Genomic DNA, 12,148 nt, shown 5'->3' with positions numbered 1-12,148 from the left:
GAGAAGGGGATGGTAATAATGCGTAATCTAAATATTTTGAAAATTTGCTTTTAGTTCATGTTACAGCGTCGGGCCAAGAAGTTAAGGCGGTTATCGAATCTTCTCGGTTGCCGTGATCCTGAATTTGATGAACCATCTGCCTCTAGGTCTGGTACACCATCAGACCCCTTATCTGACCATCAGGGGGCCGATGTGAATTCCTCATATGCTTATGTGGATGATGAGGGTGCGGTCACCCAAGAGGTATGCCTAATCCTTTAGATGTGATTCTCACTTGATTACGACGCCGGTCTTCACCATATTGTTTGATTGTGTGATAGGGCGATGAGCTTGATGATGACATGACTTTGGCGGACGCTCAAGTTCGGTCCGCATATATGTTGAAGCCTAGGCAGCCCATACGCCGGTACACGCCCACAGACTTTGACAACAGAGGCAACCCAAAGGTGGTCGTAGGGACCTCGCGGATGGCTAGCTTGGATGATGCGGCGGAGGAGGAAGTGGAGGAAGAGGAGGCTCGTCCGCCCAGGAAGAAGAAGATTGCCTGTAGGCGTGGCACCAGGAACATGCGCGGAAAGCATTAGTACTTGTGTTTTTTACTATGAAAGTGCTCTTGTAGCCGTTTCATTAGGTTGATTGAAAGTGCATTATATCGACTAGAGGGGGGTGAATAGGCGATTTTTATAAATTCTTCACTGAGGAATTTGCGGGTGAGGAAATTCCTTAGCGAAGAACTACTTGCAGCGGAATAAGTACTCACAAGTATGCATAGCAGAGCACAAGCATAGTCATCATGATGAAATGAAAACAAGCACAGAGTACAGAAAGCATAAACACAGGATAACACAGGATGAAGACAAACACACTGAGGAAATTGAGAAAGTCTTCAGTCAAAGTCTTCAAACACAGATATGAACAATTGCACAACACAACAATGAGGAAATGAAAGAGTTGAGGAAATAGAACCAGTTGGCTTGGTGAAGACAATGATTTGGTAGACCAGTTCCAACTGTTGTCTCAGTTGTACATCCGGTTGGAGCGGCTAGGTATTTAAACCTGAGGACACACAGTCCTCACCGTATTCTCCTTGAACTAAGGTCACATAGACCTCGTCCAATCACTCGTGGTAAGTCTTCAGGTGACTTCCGAACCTTCACAAACTCGGTCACTCGGCGATCCACAATTTCCTCTTGGATGCTCTAGACCATGACGCCTAACCGTCTGGAAGAAGCACAGTCTTCAAAGGTAACAAGTGTCGGATCCACGCAGGATCAATCTCTTCAGTGATGCTCAATCACTTTGGGTTTGTAGGTGTTTGGGTTTGGTTTTTTCCTCACTGGATGATTTTCGCTCAAAGTCCTCGAAGGATGGGACGCTCTCAAATGACAAGTGTCAGTTTCTCTCGGAGCAGCCAACCAGCTAGTGGTTGTAGGGGGAGGCTATTTATAGCCTAGGGAACAGCCCGCATGATAAGACATAAATGCCCTTCAATGATATGACCGTTAGGTGGGTAGATATTTTGGGACAGCTGGCGCATAGCACAGCAACGGTCGGAAATTTGAGTATCAAATTCCTCAGGGCTATCATGTTCCTCACTGTGTAGGCAATCCGCACTGGCGAATTCCTAACTCCTCAGTCAGAACAAATTCCTCAGAGACCAGAAGAACTTCGTCTCTGTCACTGAAAAATATGACTGAACTGTATGAGATTTCCAATGGCTTCACTCGAAGGGATTGGTAGGTGTAGGATTTGAGTTGAGCATCACATGGAAATTTTTCCTTAGTATTTCCTCGACCCCTTTATCAGTACGGTGTTTCCTATGACTCAAGAAAGAGAAAATGAGACTACGAAAACAAAAGTCTTCACGCTTCATGTTCCTCAAAAGAATACCAAGTCTTCAAGGTCACACCAATTTCTTTACTTTCAAAGTCTTCAGAAATCCAAAATCTTCAGTCGGAGAACTTCATTTTTAGGGGTCGACTTTCTCTGTAATTATCAAGCTCCTCATAGACTTATAGATTTGTGTACACTCACAAACGCATTAGTCCCTTAACCTTTAAGTCTTCAATACATCAAAATCACTAAGGGGCACTAGATGCACTTACAATCTCCCCCTTTTTGGTGATTGATGACAATATAGGTTAAGTTTTCAACGAGGATAAACATATGAAGTGTAAATACTGATATTGAGGAATTTGATTGCAAGATATAGAAGAACTCCCCCTGAAGATGTGCATAGTGAGGAATTTGCTTTTGAAGCAATGCACACTTGAAGAGTTGAATCATGGAGATCCCCCCCTATATCTTGTAATTCATACACGCATTTGACATAATATATGAAGAATTTGAAATGCATGATGAAATATGGTGACTGATGTAATTCAGCATGCGTGCTATAACATTAATGAGGAATAGGCATGCAGAAGAAACAGCAAAAGTATCAGGTCACCATAAAGTTTAAGTTTACAACTCGATCCAACAAAGTCATCAGAAGAACGAGAGTTGTAACTTAGGAAAAAAAACGCCCATATAATAGACCCGCTTGAAGACTAACTCAAATTTCTCCCCCTTTGTCATCAAATGACCAAAAGGGTCGAAAATGAGGACTAACGCCCCTGAAGAATATCAAGGTGATGAAGGAGCGTCAGCGTTGTTGGGGTCGGTTGTTGGAGTAGGGCCTGCCGCAGTGTCGTCCAAATCTTCATTTTCATTAGTGTCACATGATGAAGAATAGGAGCTGGCCACCAAGGAAGGAACCTTGACCTTCTTGTACTTCTTCGGAGGAGGTGCAGCCCAGTCAAGATCGTCCTTGAGACCCATTGTCTTCAGATCTTCTTCACTATAGACTTGAGACAGAACAGCCCAGGTGCGGTTGAGGATTTCATGAAGGTAGTAGTGGTTTTTCTTTACTGCATTGTGGGTAGCAGTCATGTTGTGAAGAATTGAACCAAACTGACGCTTAACCCATTTATGATTGCGATCAACCTACTGGTGAAGACTGAGGAGAAGCTCACGGTCAGTCATCACCCTGGGTGTTGTGCCTTGAGGATTTTGCTTGGGTGCGTTGGCGGCAGAGTCATGGGTGGCAGAGTCATCATTGGTGGAGTAGGATGCAACCTTGCAAAATTGTCCATCCAATGGATGAGTGCCTTCATCAATTACAGCAGTAGCCTTGCCCTTTTCATCAGCTGAGGAAAATGTCCGTTTGAGGACTTCAATTGGGGGCAAGTAGCTGCAATGGTTCAGTGTATCAGCTTTATAGTTGAGTGAAGACTTTGTCCTGATGAATCTCATAATCCAAGGTGCATAAGGCTTCAACTCAAATGGTGACATGGCGACATTAGCCGGAGTCCTCATGAAGAAATCATGGAAGTTGATGGGAATGCCATGAATGATATTGAAAAGCAGATTCTTCATGATGCTAACGACTTCTTCTTCATTTGAGCCGTGGCCCTTGATTGGACTCAATGTCTTCGTCAGAATGCGATAGACAGTCCGAGGCACATACAGCAATTCCTTCACAAGGAATTTTGTTCTTGAGGTCTGACCTGGCTTCAAAGGCTTCATCAGCACTTGCATGTAGTGATCGGTTAGCTCAGGTTCATTGTAGACGCAACAAGCACCTTCAAGGGGCGGACTGAGAGGTAAGGCACGAAGCAATTCAGTAGCTGGTGCCTTGTAGTGAGTGTTTTCAGACATCCAGTCCAGCACCCATGAATTCACATCTTCAGAATTTCCGGTGATGTGCAGCGTTGCATAGAATTGAAGAATAAGTTCTTCATTCCAATCACAGATGTCAGTGCAGAAATTTAACAGTCCAGTGTTGTGAAGAACACTGAGGACTAGCACGAAGCACGGCAGGGATTCCATGTCCACGTGAGGAATGTGCTCATGATCGAAGACTTTGTCTTTGTCGAACAGCACTGAGGAATAGAAATTTGCCTGGCGGGCAGTCCAGAAACACCTCTTCCTTATGCGAGCAGAGTCATAAGGGTTGTAATCAGTGAAGAATACATGCTCGCCAAAGAAGGCATCAGTCTTGAATTTTTGCTTCCTGGAGAAAGGATCCTTTGGTTTGGGCAGAGGAGTGTCAGTGAGTTGTATCACAACCTCAGGAATCACAATCTCAGGTTCTTCAGGCTGAGGAATTTCTGGTTCCTCTTCAGTGGCAGCCTGGTTCTTGAATTCTTCATTTTCAGTTTCTTCAGCACTAGCAGCTGGAATGTCTTCATGAGCTTCATCAGATCCCATTTGAACTTAGTGACTGGGGACTGAGGAATTTGCTGCAGTGGAGTGAAGAGTGGAGAATTGGGGTGCTGACTTTCCCAAAAGTCATCATTCATCACAGGTGTGGTACAGCCAATGTCCACATCTTCATCTTCAATTTCTTCAACGCCGGCCTCTTCAGCAGTAAACTGAGGCACAGGCGAGGAAACAACTGGGGTTGAAGGGATTTCATCCACTTCAATTTCTTCATCCATCTGCTCTGACGTAGCAGCAGAAGGAGTTTCTTCATCAGATCCACTAGGGATCACATATTCTTCACCAAAAGGAACAAGGTCCTTTGATGGCATGATGAAGATTGGAACAGCATCAATCGGGTTTGCAAAAGAGCTGGTCATAGGCTTCATTTTCTTCGGAGCAGAAGAATCTGAAGAAGCTGATGCTTTCCTTTTCTTCACTGCTGCACGCTCTGCAGCCTTGGTCTTCTTCACATCTGATGTAGATGGAAGGATTGGAGTTGGAGTAGACGCAGGTGGAGCAGAGGAATTTGGTGCAGTTTCTTCAGGCACAACTGATGCAGTTGCCCTGACCTCTTCATTTTCTTCAGGCGCACCGCTAGTGGGTGCCCTGGAACTCACATTATCTTCAGCAGCCTGATTGTCATCAGTGGTGCTGGCATGTTCTTCAGTTTGCTGAGCAGATGCTTCAGCCGGAGTGACTTCAATATGCACAAGGGCAGCGACACTTGAAGTGAGTGTCTTCGTCACATTGACGAACCTGAGCTTGGCTCCTTTCCAATCAGCATAGTAAGCGTTGAAATCATCGCTGAGGACTTTGATTTCGGACTGGAGCTTTACAAGTTCATCAGTTGTCATAGAGACAACGTTGTTCTTCAGGAACTTCTCCTTCTTGTACTATGCTTTCTTGAGTTGCATGGCCTTCTCATATTTCCATTTTTCTTCACTGATGAAATGGGTCAGCATGTGACTTTGGCCAGGTGTCAACTTGAAATCAGGCATAGGAGTGTTTGGGTCCTTATGCCAGAGATCAATATAGTCGAGGATCAGCTTTGGATCCAAAAGCAGTGACACTTCTGTGCCCTTGGCTCTAGCGGCCCTGACTTGCCTGTCTCTGATGATTTCAGCAAGTTCTTCATCATCAGCTTCGTCTTCATCAGACGGTACTTGGAAGGCGACCTGCTTCTTCTGAGGACTTGGGCGAGAGCCTCGTCCAGCAGTTGTCTTTGTCTTCAGCAGAGAGGGTCCTGTTGAAGACTTTGGTGTAGCTGAGGAACTAGCTGAAGCTCCTGAGGCAATAGAGATGCCTGTAGTCCTTTGGCACGTGGCAAGATGCACAGGTGCTGAGGATTTTGTCGGAGCAGCTGAGGACTTTGGAGGAGCAGGAGCGGCTTGAGGAATTGGCCGTGAGGGCTGAGCTGAGGAAATTGGCCGTGAGGGCATTGACGAAGAAGCACTTGGCTTGTGCGCAGGCTTCTTTGCCATGGATTTCTTCGGCCGTACAGAGGCCTCAGCAGCTGCAACAGTGGAATCTTTGTTGAATTTCCTCACTGCATCTTTTGCCTGCTTGGCCAACTTGGCTTGGCGCTTGGCCCATTCTTCAGGAAAATCCTCACCGCGCTTGATGCTAGTGGGATCTGCCTCTTGGCCAGGTGCCAATGGAGGTCTTGAGCATGGAGGAGTAACAACGAATTTCTTCATGTATTTTGGAGTCACATACCTGTACTCCCTCCACTCTTTTGCCCATCTCCTTTCTATCCTCTGAATGCGCACCTTGCGCTGATTTTTATCTTCCTCAGGGGGTGTGCAGTATCCAGCATAAATGTCCTCAGGGATTTCAAAGGCGGTATTGACCTCAGGCTTCTTTCCTCCTTTCTGTGGCCTCTTTTCATTAGCCATTTTCTTTAGTTGAGGAATTTGAACAATTGAACTCTCTGAAGAAGTATGCAACTTTTCTTCAAGGAACGCTGCAAATGAGTTAAGTTGATGAGAACCTAGTGATTCAGCAGCGGACATGAGTACCTGTGAACAGAGTATAGTTGCGAGAAATTTGGAGAGGTCATATGCATTCTCAGAAGGTTTTTCAATAAGAACAAGTTTGAGGAATTTGACCAGATGAGTCTTGAAGAATTTCACTAAGCGTTCTTTGTCTTAGGTTCCAGAGTTGTATAGATCGAAGATCCACACAATTGAAGAATCTTGAAGAAAAGTGATGCTTAGAGAAATGAATCAAGAGCAGATGACATGTGAGGTGTTTAGTGTGTGAGAATTTGAAGAAAAACACCTTTGAAGATTTTGTAGTAAACATTTGAATCAAAGTGGGCAGTAAAAGTAACTTTTAATTACCCTGAACGAAGAACACGAGGAACTGGGATGTGGAGAAGTGAAGCTCGTCTGTGCAGATCTTCCACGCCCTAACTTGGCGGAGGAAGACGGCTACGGCGGCGGCGGAGTGAAGATTTCCGCGGCCAGCATGAGTACGGCGGCGACGAGGTCGAGGCAGTGAAGCTCTTCCTCACCGGCGACGATGATGTAGCGGCAGCACTAGGGTTTGAGAAGCTCGAGCTGGAGAGAGGTCGAGCGGAGTAAAAGAAGTGAGGAAGGGGAGAGGGGGTATTTATAGCCACGGTGAAAAATGGTTCGCCCGAAGAAATTGGACGAACGTGCCCCTGACCCTTCTCATTCGCATGACATGTGTCACCCACGTACTGAGAGGTGGAGATCGTGTTAGATCGTGGGTGAATAGATAAGTATATCGTGGGAAGCGGAACGGTTTGAGTGGCAAAGCCGAAAATTTGGATAAGATAAGTTAAAAGTTCCGTTCGCAAATTCTTCAGCTGACAAGGACATAGTGAAGATTTTGAACGAGTTTCAAATAGAACGCACATGAAGAATTTGTGAATAGATTGGGTTGAGTATAGCATAGAGGGGGAAGGGTCTGCTCACATTCACTTAGCAGAAATAGCAACTTGAAGAAATAGCAATAAGTGAATGCTGTAGAGGACATAAACTCATATATATATATATATATATATATATATATATATATATATATATATATATATATATATATATATATATATATATATATAGCCAATGAAGAGAAACGACGGAAACAGTGAAGATTTTGCAAAGTTGAAGAATATGAACAACTGAGGAATTTCAAAACTGAGGAAAAACTCAAATTGAAGATTTTCAACTTTTGTGGTGGCGTGACCCACCGTATAAGAATGATGATTTCAGACACCGCGTACAATTGTCGTAGGGTTCTGAGAATCAAATTCTTCATTAATTTCTTCACACTTAGAGTGTTATTCTTCATTGATTGAAGAAAGACGTTTCTTCATGTGTTGCACATCTAAGTCATCAATTTTGCATAAGTGTTAGGATGAGTGTCCTTTTCAAAGAACATTCGAAGATTCTAAGGTATTTATCTCACACCGCAACTTGCTAAATCTCTTCTCATCCAAGGGCTTTGTGAAGATATCGGCTAGCTGTTCTTCAGTCTTCACAAGCTCAATAGAAATGTCGCCCTTCAACACATGATCGCGAAGAAAATGATGACGAATCTGAATGTGCTTTGTTTTCGAGTGCTGAACTGGGTTGTGAGCAATCTTGATGGCACTCTCATTGTCACAGAAGAGAGGCACATTCTTCACGTTGACACCGTAGTCCTTGAGGGTTTGCTTCATCCACAGCAATTGAGCATAGCAAGAACCAGCAGCAATGTACTCAGCTTCAGCAATAGACAGTGATACGCAGTTCTGTTTCTTCGAGGACCAACAGACCAAAGATCGTCCGAGGAAATGACATGTACCAGATGTTGACTTGCGATCCACACGATCACCAGCATAGTCAGAGTCAGAATATCCAACGAGATCAAAAGCCGAGCCCTTGGGGTACCATAATCCTAGTGTTGGTGTGTGAGCTAGATATTGAAGAATATGCTTCACAGCCTTATGGTGTGATTCCTTCGGTGTAGCTTGAAATCGGGCACACATGCAAACACTAAGCATAATATCTGGGCTAGATGCACATAAGTACAATAAAGAACCAATCATGGAGCGGTATACCTTTTGATCGAAGTCAATACCATTTTCATGAGTGCACAGATGGCCATTAGTGGGCATAGGAATTTTGACGCCTTTGCAATCTTGCATGCCGAATTTCCTCAGTACATCCTTGAGGTATTTCTCCTGAGATATGAATATGCCATTGCGCTGTTGACGAATTTGAAGACCTAAGAAGAATTTCAACTCCCCCATCATAGACATTTGATATTCTTCACTCATCATATAGGCAAATTCATCACTATAACGTTGGTCAGTACAGCCAAAGATGATGTCATCAACATATATTTGGCATACAAACAATTCATCATCATATGATTTAGTGAAAAGAGTAGGGTCGAGTGAACTGGGTTTGAAGCCTTTCTTCATGAGGAATTCCTTCAAAGTATCATACCACGCCCGAGGGGCCTGTTTGAGGCCATAGAGGGCCTTATTTAGTCTGAAGACTTTGTCAGGATGCTTAGGATCTTCAAAACCTGGGGGTTGAGCAACATATACTTCTTCCTCAAGCTTACCATTGAGGAATGCACTTTTCACATCCATTTGATATAAGGTGATATCATGACGGTTAGCATAAGCAAGTAATATGCGAATAGCTTCAAGTCTAGCAACAGGTGCAAAAGTTTCATCGAAATCAATTCCTTCAACCTGTGTGTAGCCTTGAGCTACTAGCCTTGCCTTATTCCTCACCACAAGGCCATTTTCATCTTGCTTGTTGCGGTAGATCCACTTTGTGCCAATGATATTGTGTTTGCGAGGATCTGGACGATTGACCAGTTCCCAAACGTTGTTGAGCTTGAACTGATGTAATTCTTCTTGCATGGCCTGAATCCACTCAGGCTCCAGAAATGCTTCATCTACCTTAGTGGGCTCTGAGATAGAGACAAAAGCATAGTGCCCACAAAAGTTAGATAAATGTGAAGCTTTTGAGCATGTGAGAGGACCTGGTGCTTCAATGTCATTGATGATCTTCTCATCTTGCACTTCTTTTGCAACGCGAGGATGAGTAGGTTGTCATCGAGGAATTTGATCAGCATTTTCTTCAGCACCATTTTCTTCAGCAATTTCTTCAGGTGCATTAGCTCGATGTTCTTCACGTTCTGGAATGAATTCTTCAGCAGATTCTTCGGTAGGAATGACATCCTCAGTAGCCTTGAACTTGATAGTTTCCTCAGGTGCTGGTTCATCTATCACAGAGGGTAGGTGCTCTCTTTGCGAGCCATTAGTTTCATCGAATCGCACATCTACAGTTTCAACAACCTTGTGAAGAACGGTGTTGAAGACTCTGTAGGTGTGTGAGTCCTTTCCGTAACCAAGCATAAAACCTTCATGTGCTTTCGGTGCAAATTTAGCATTGTGATGAGGATCTCTAATCCAACATTTAGCACCTAAGACTTTGAAATAACTCACATTGGGTTTCTTGTCAGTGAGGAGGTCATAGGCAGTCTTCTTGAAGAATTTGTGAAGATATACCCTGTTGATGATGTGGCACGCAGTATAAATTGCCTCAATCCAGAAGTGACGAGGCGTCTTGTACTCATCAAGCATAGTGCAAGCCATCTCAACAAGAGTACCGTTCTTGCGCTCCATGACGCCATTTTGCTGAGGAGTGTAAGGAGCAGATAGAGTAATACCAAGTTCATCAAGATAGTCATCAAGACCAGAATTCTTGAACTCAGTTCCATTGTCACTTCTGATGTGCTTGATCTTCACACCAAAGTTGGTTGAAGCCCTCGAGGAAAATCGTTTGAAGACTTCCTGCACTTCATGTTTGTAAGTAACAATGTGTACCCATGTGTAACGAGAGTAATCATCAACAATAACAAGCCCATAGAGAGATGCGTCATTTGTGACAGCTGAGTAATGGTTTGGACCAAAGAGGTCCATGTGAAGCAATTCGAATGGTCGAGTAGTGGTCATGATAGTCTTCGCTGGATGCTTAGCCTTGGTCATATTTCCAGCTTCACAAGCTCCACATAGGTGATCCTTGAGGAATTTGACATTCTCAATGCCAATGACATGCTTCTTCTTCGCAAGCGTGTGCAAATTCCTCATGCCTGCATGACCAAGTCGTTGATGCCATAGCTATCCTTCTGAAGCTTTTGCAAGTAGGCACACGGCTGGTTGCGGTCCTGTAGAGAAATCAACAATATACAAGTCTCCTCTCCTAAAGCCTTCGAAGACTTTGGAATTGTCAGCTTCCATAACCAGAACACAACGATACTTTCCAAAGACAACTACCATATCAAGATCACAAAGCATTGAGACAGACATGAGGTTGTATCCTAAGGACTCGACAAGCATGACTTTGTCCATATGTCGATCCTTTGTGATCGCAACCTTACCTAGACCCAATACCTGACTTTTGCCTTTGTCAGCGAAGATGATATGCTTCAGATGCGATGGTGATAAGGGAGCATCAATCAATAGATTCTTGTCACCAGTCATGTGATTTGTACATCCACTATCGAGGACCCACTCAGTGGCTTTGGGTTGATCATCCTGCAGATGAATTAGTGCAGCTTACGAACTTCATATACTTCATGAGTGAAGAATATGACATCAATTCATCAGATCAATTTCATCAAGCAATAGAACAGATAAAGCAGTATGAGGACGTGAGAAATGAAAGTTCATTTCTTCATGATTAGCCTACGTCCTTTCAGGCACACTTCAGGTCTCCAGCAAATTCTTCAGACGTTCAAGTACGTCTGGAGACCTGACCCTGCAGAAGAGATTAGTTCTTTTTCTTCACCACCCACATCTGAAGGGGTGGCAAAGAGTTCATCACTCTGCGAGCTCCATATGAGAAAGGTGGCATAGAAGCCAATCCACTTCGTTTCACATAAGAGGAGTTAGGGTAAGCATATGAATAAGCAGAGAAATTCTTCGAGGACTTATGAACATAATGATTAGAAGAATAATGCTCATATTCATAGCCCTTGGCTCTTCCCTGCGAAACAGAGTTGTTAGCACGATGATGTTCATATGAGGACTTTGATCCTCCTGAGGAATTTGATCCATGTGAGGAATTTGGTCCGTATGAGGAATTTGATCTGGGGTTCCTATTCCTCACAGGTGGTGTCATGAGGACATTCACCTGAAGACTTTCAAGGCATCTTTTGGGAACCCAGATTTTCTTCATAGGAGAACCGTTCCTACAGTTAGTGCCAACATATCTAGCAAACGCTTCACCATTCTGATTTTTGAACAGTTTATAGTTGGAGTCAAATGACTCATCAGAAGAATGAGGAGATTCACATGTAAGGCCAGATAAATTAGATGGATCAACTGGAGGTCCCTTTGCAGCAACCCATGAGGTTTTGGGGTACTGCTCAGGCTTCCAATATGTACCATCAGCATTGAGTTTCCTCTCAAAGGCAATACCCTCTTTCCTAGGGTTCCTGTTGAGGATCTGCTTTTTAGGCACATCACAAAGAGTCTGATGCCCTTTGAGGCTTTTGTACATGCCTGTCATGTACAATTCCTTCAACCCTGCATCGTCAGTGATACTAGCAATGTCCTCAGATGAGGAATTAGTGATAGCAGAGACAGTTGAAGAAATTTGTAGCATTATAAGCATTTGAACATTCAGGTGAAGAATTAGCAGATTCACGTTCAATGCATTTCAAACATGGAGGAACAAATTCTTCCTAAGCAGCGCTGATTTGTTGAGCAAGTAATGAATCGCGCTCCTTCTGAAGATCTTCATAGCTCACTCTTAGTTTCTCAAGATCTTGCTTTCTTTGAAGAAATTCATAAGAAAGCTTCTCATGATCAGATAAGAGAGTGTTATGTTGATCTTGAAGGGTGTCATACTTAGTATGAAGTCTCTGA

Source organism: Aegilops tauschii, chromosome 1 (assembly GCF_002575655.3).
Source record: "Aegilops tauschii subsp. strangulata cultivar AL8/78 chromosome 1, Aet v6.0, whole genome shotgun sequence".
NCBI lineage: Eukaryota > Viridiplantae > Streptophyta > Magnoliopsida > Poales > Poaceae > Aegilops > Aegilops tauschii.
This window is presented reverse-complemented; position numbering follows the sequence as displayed.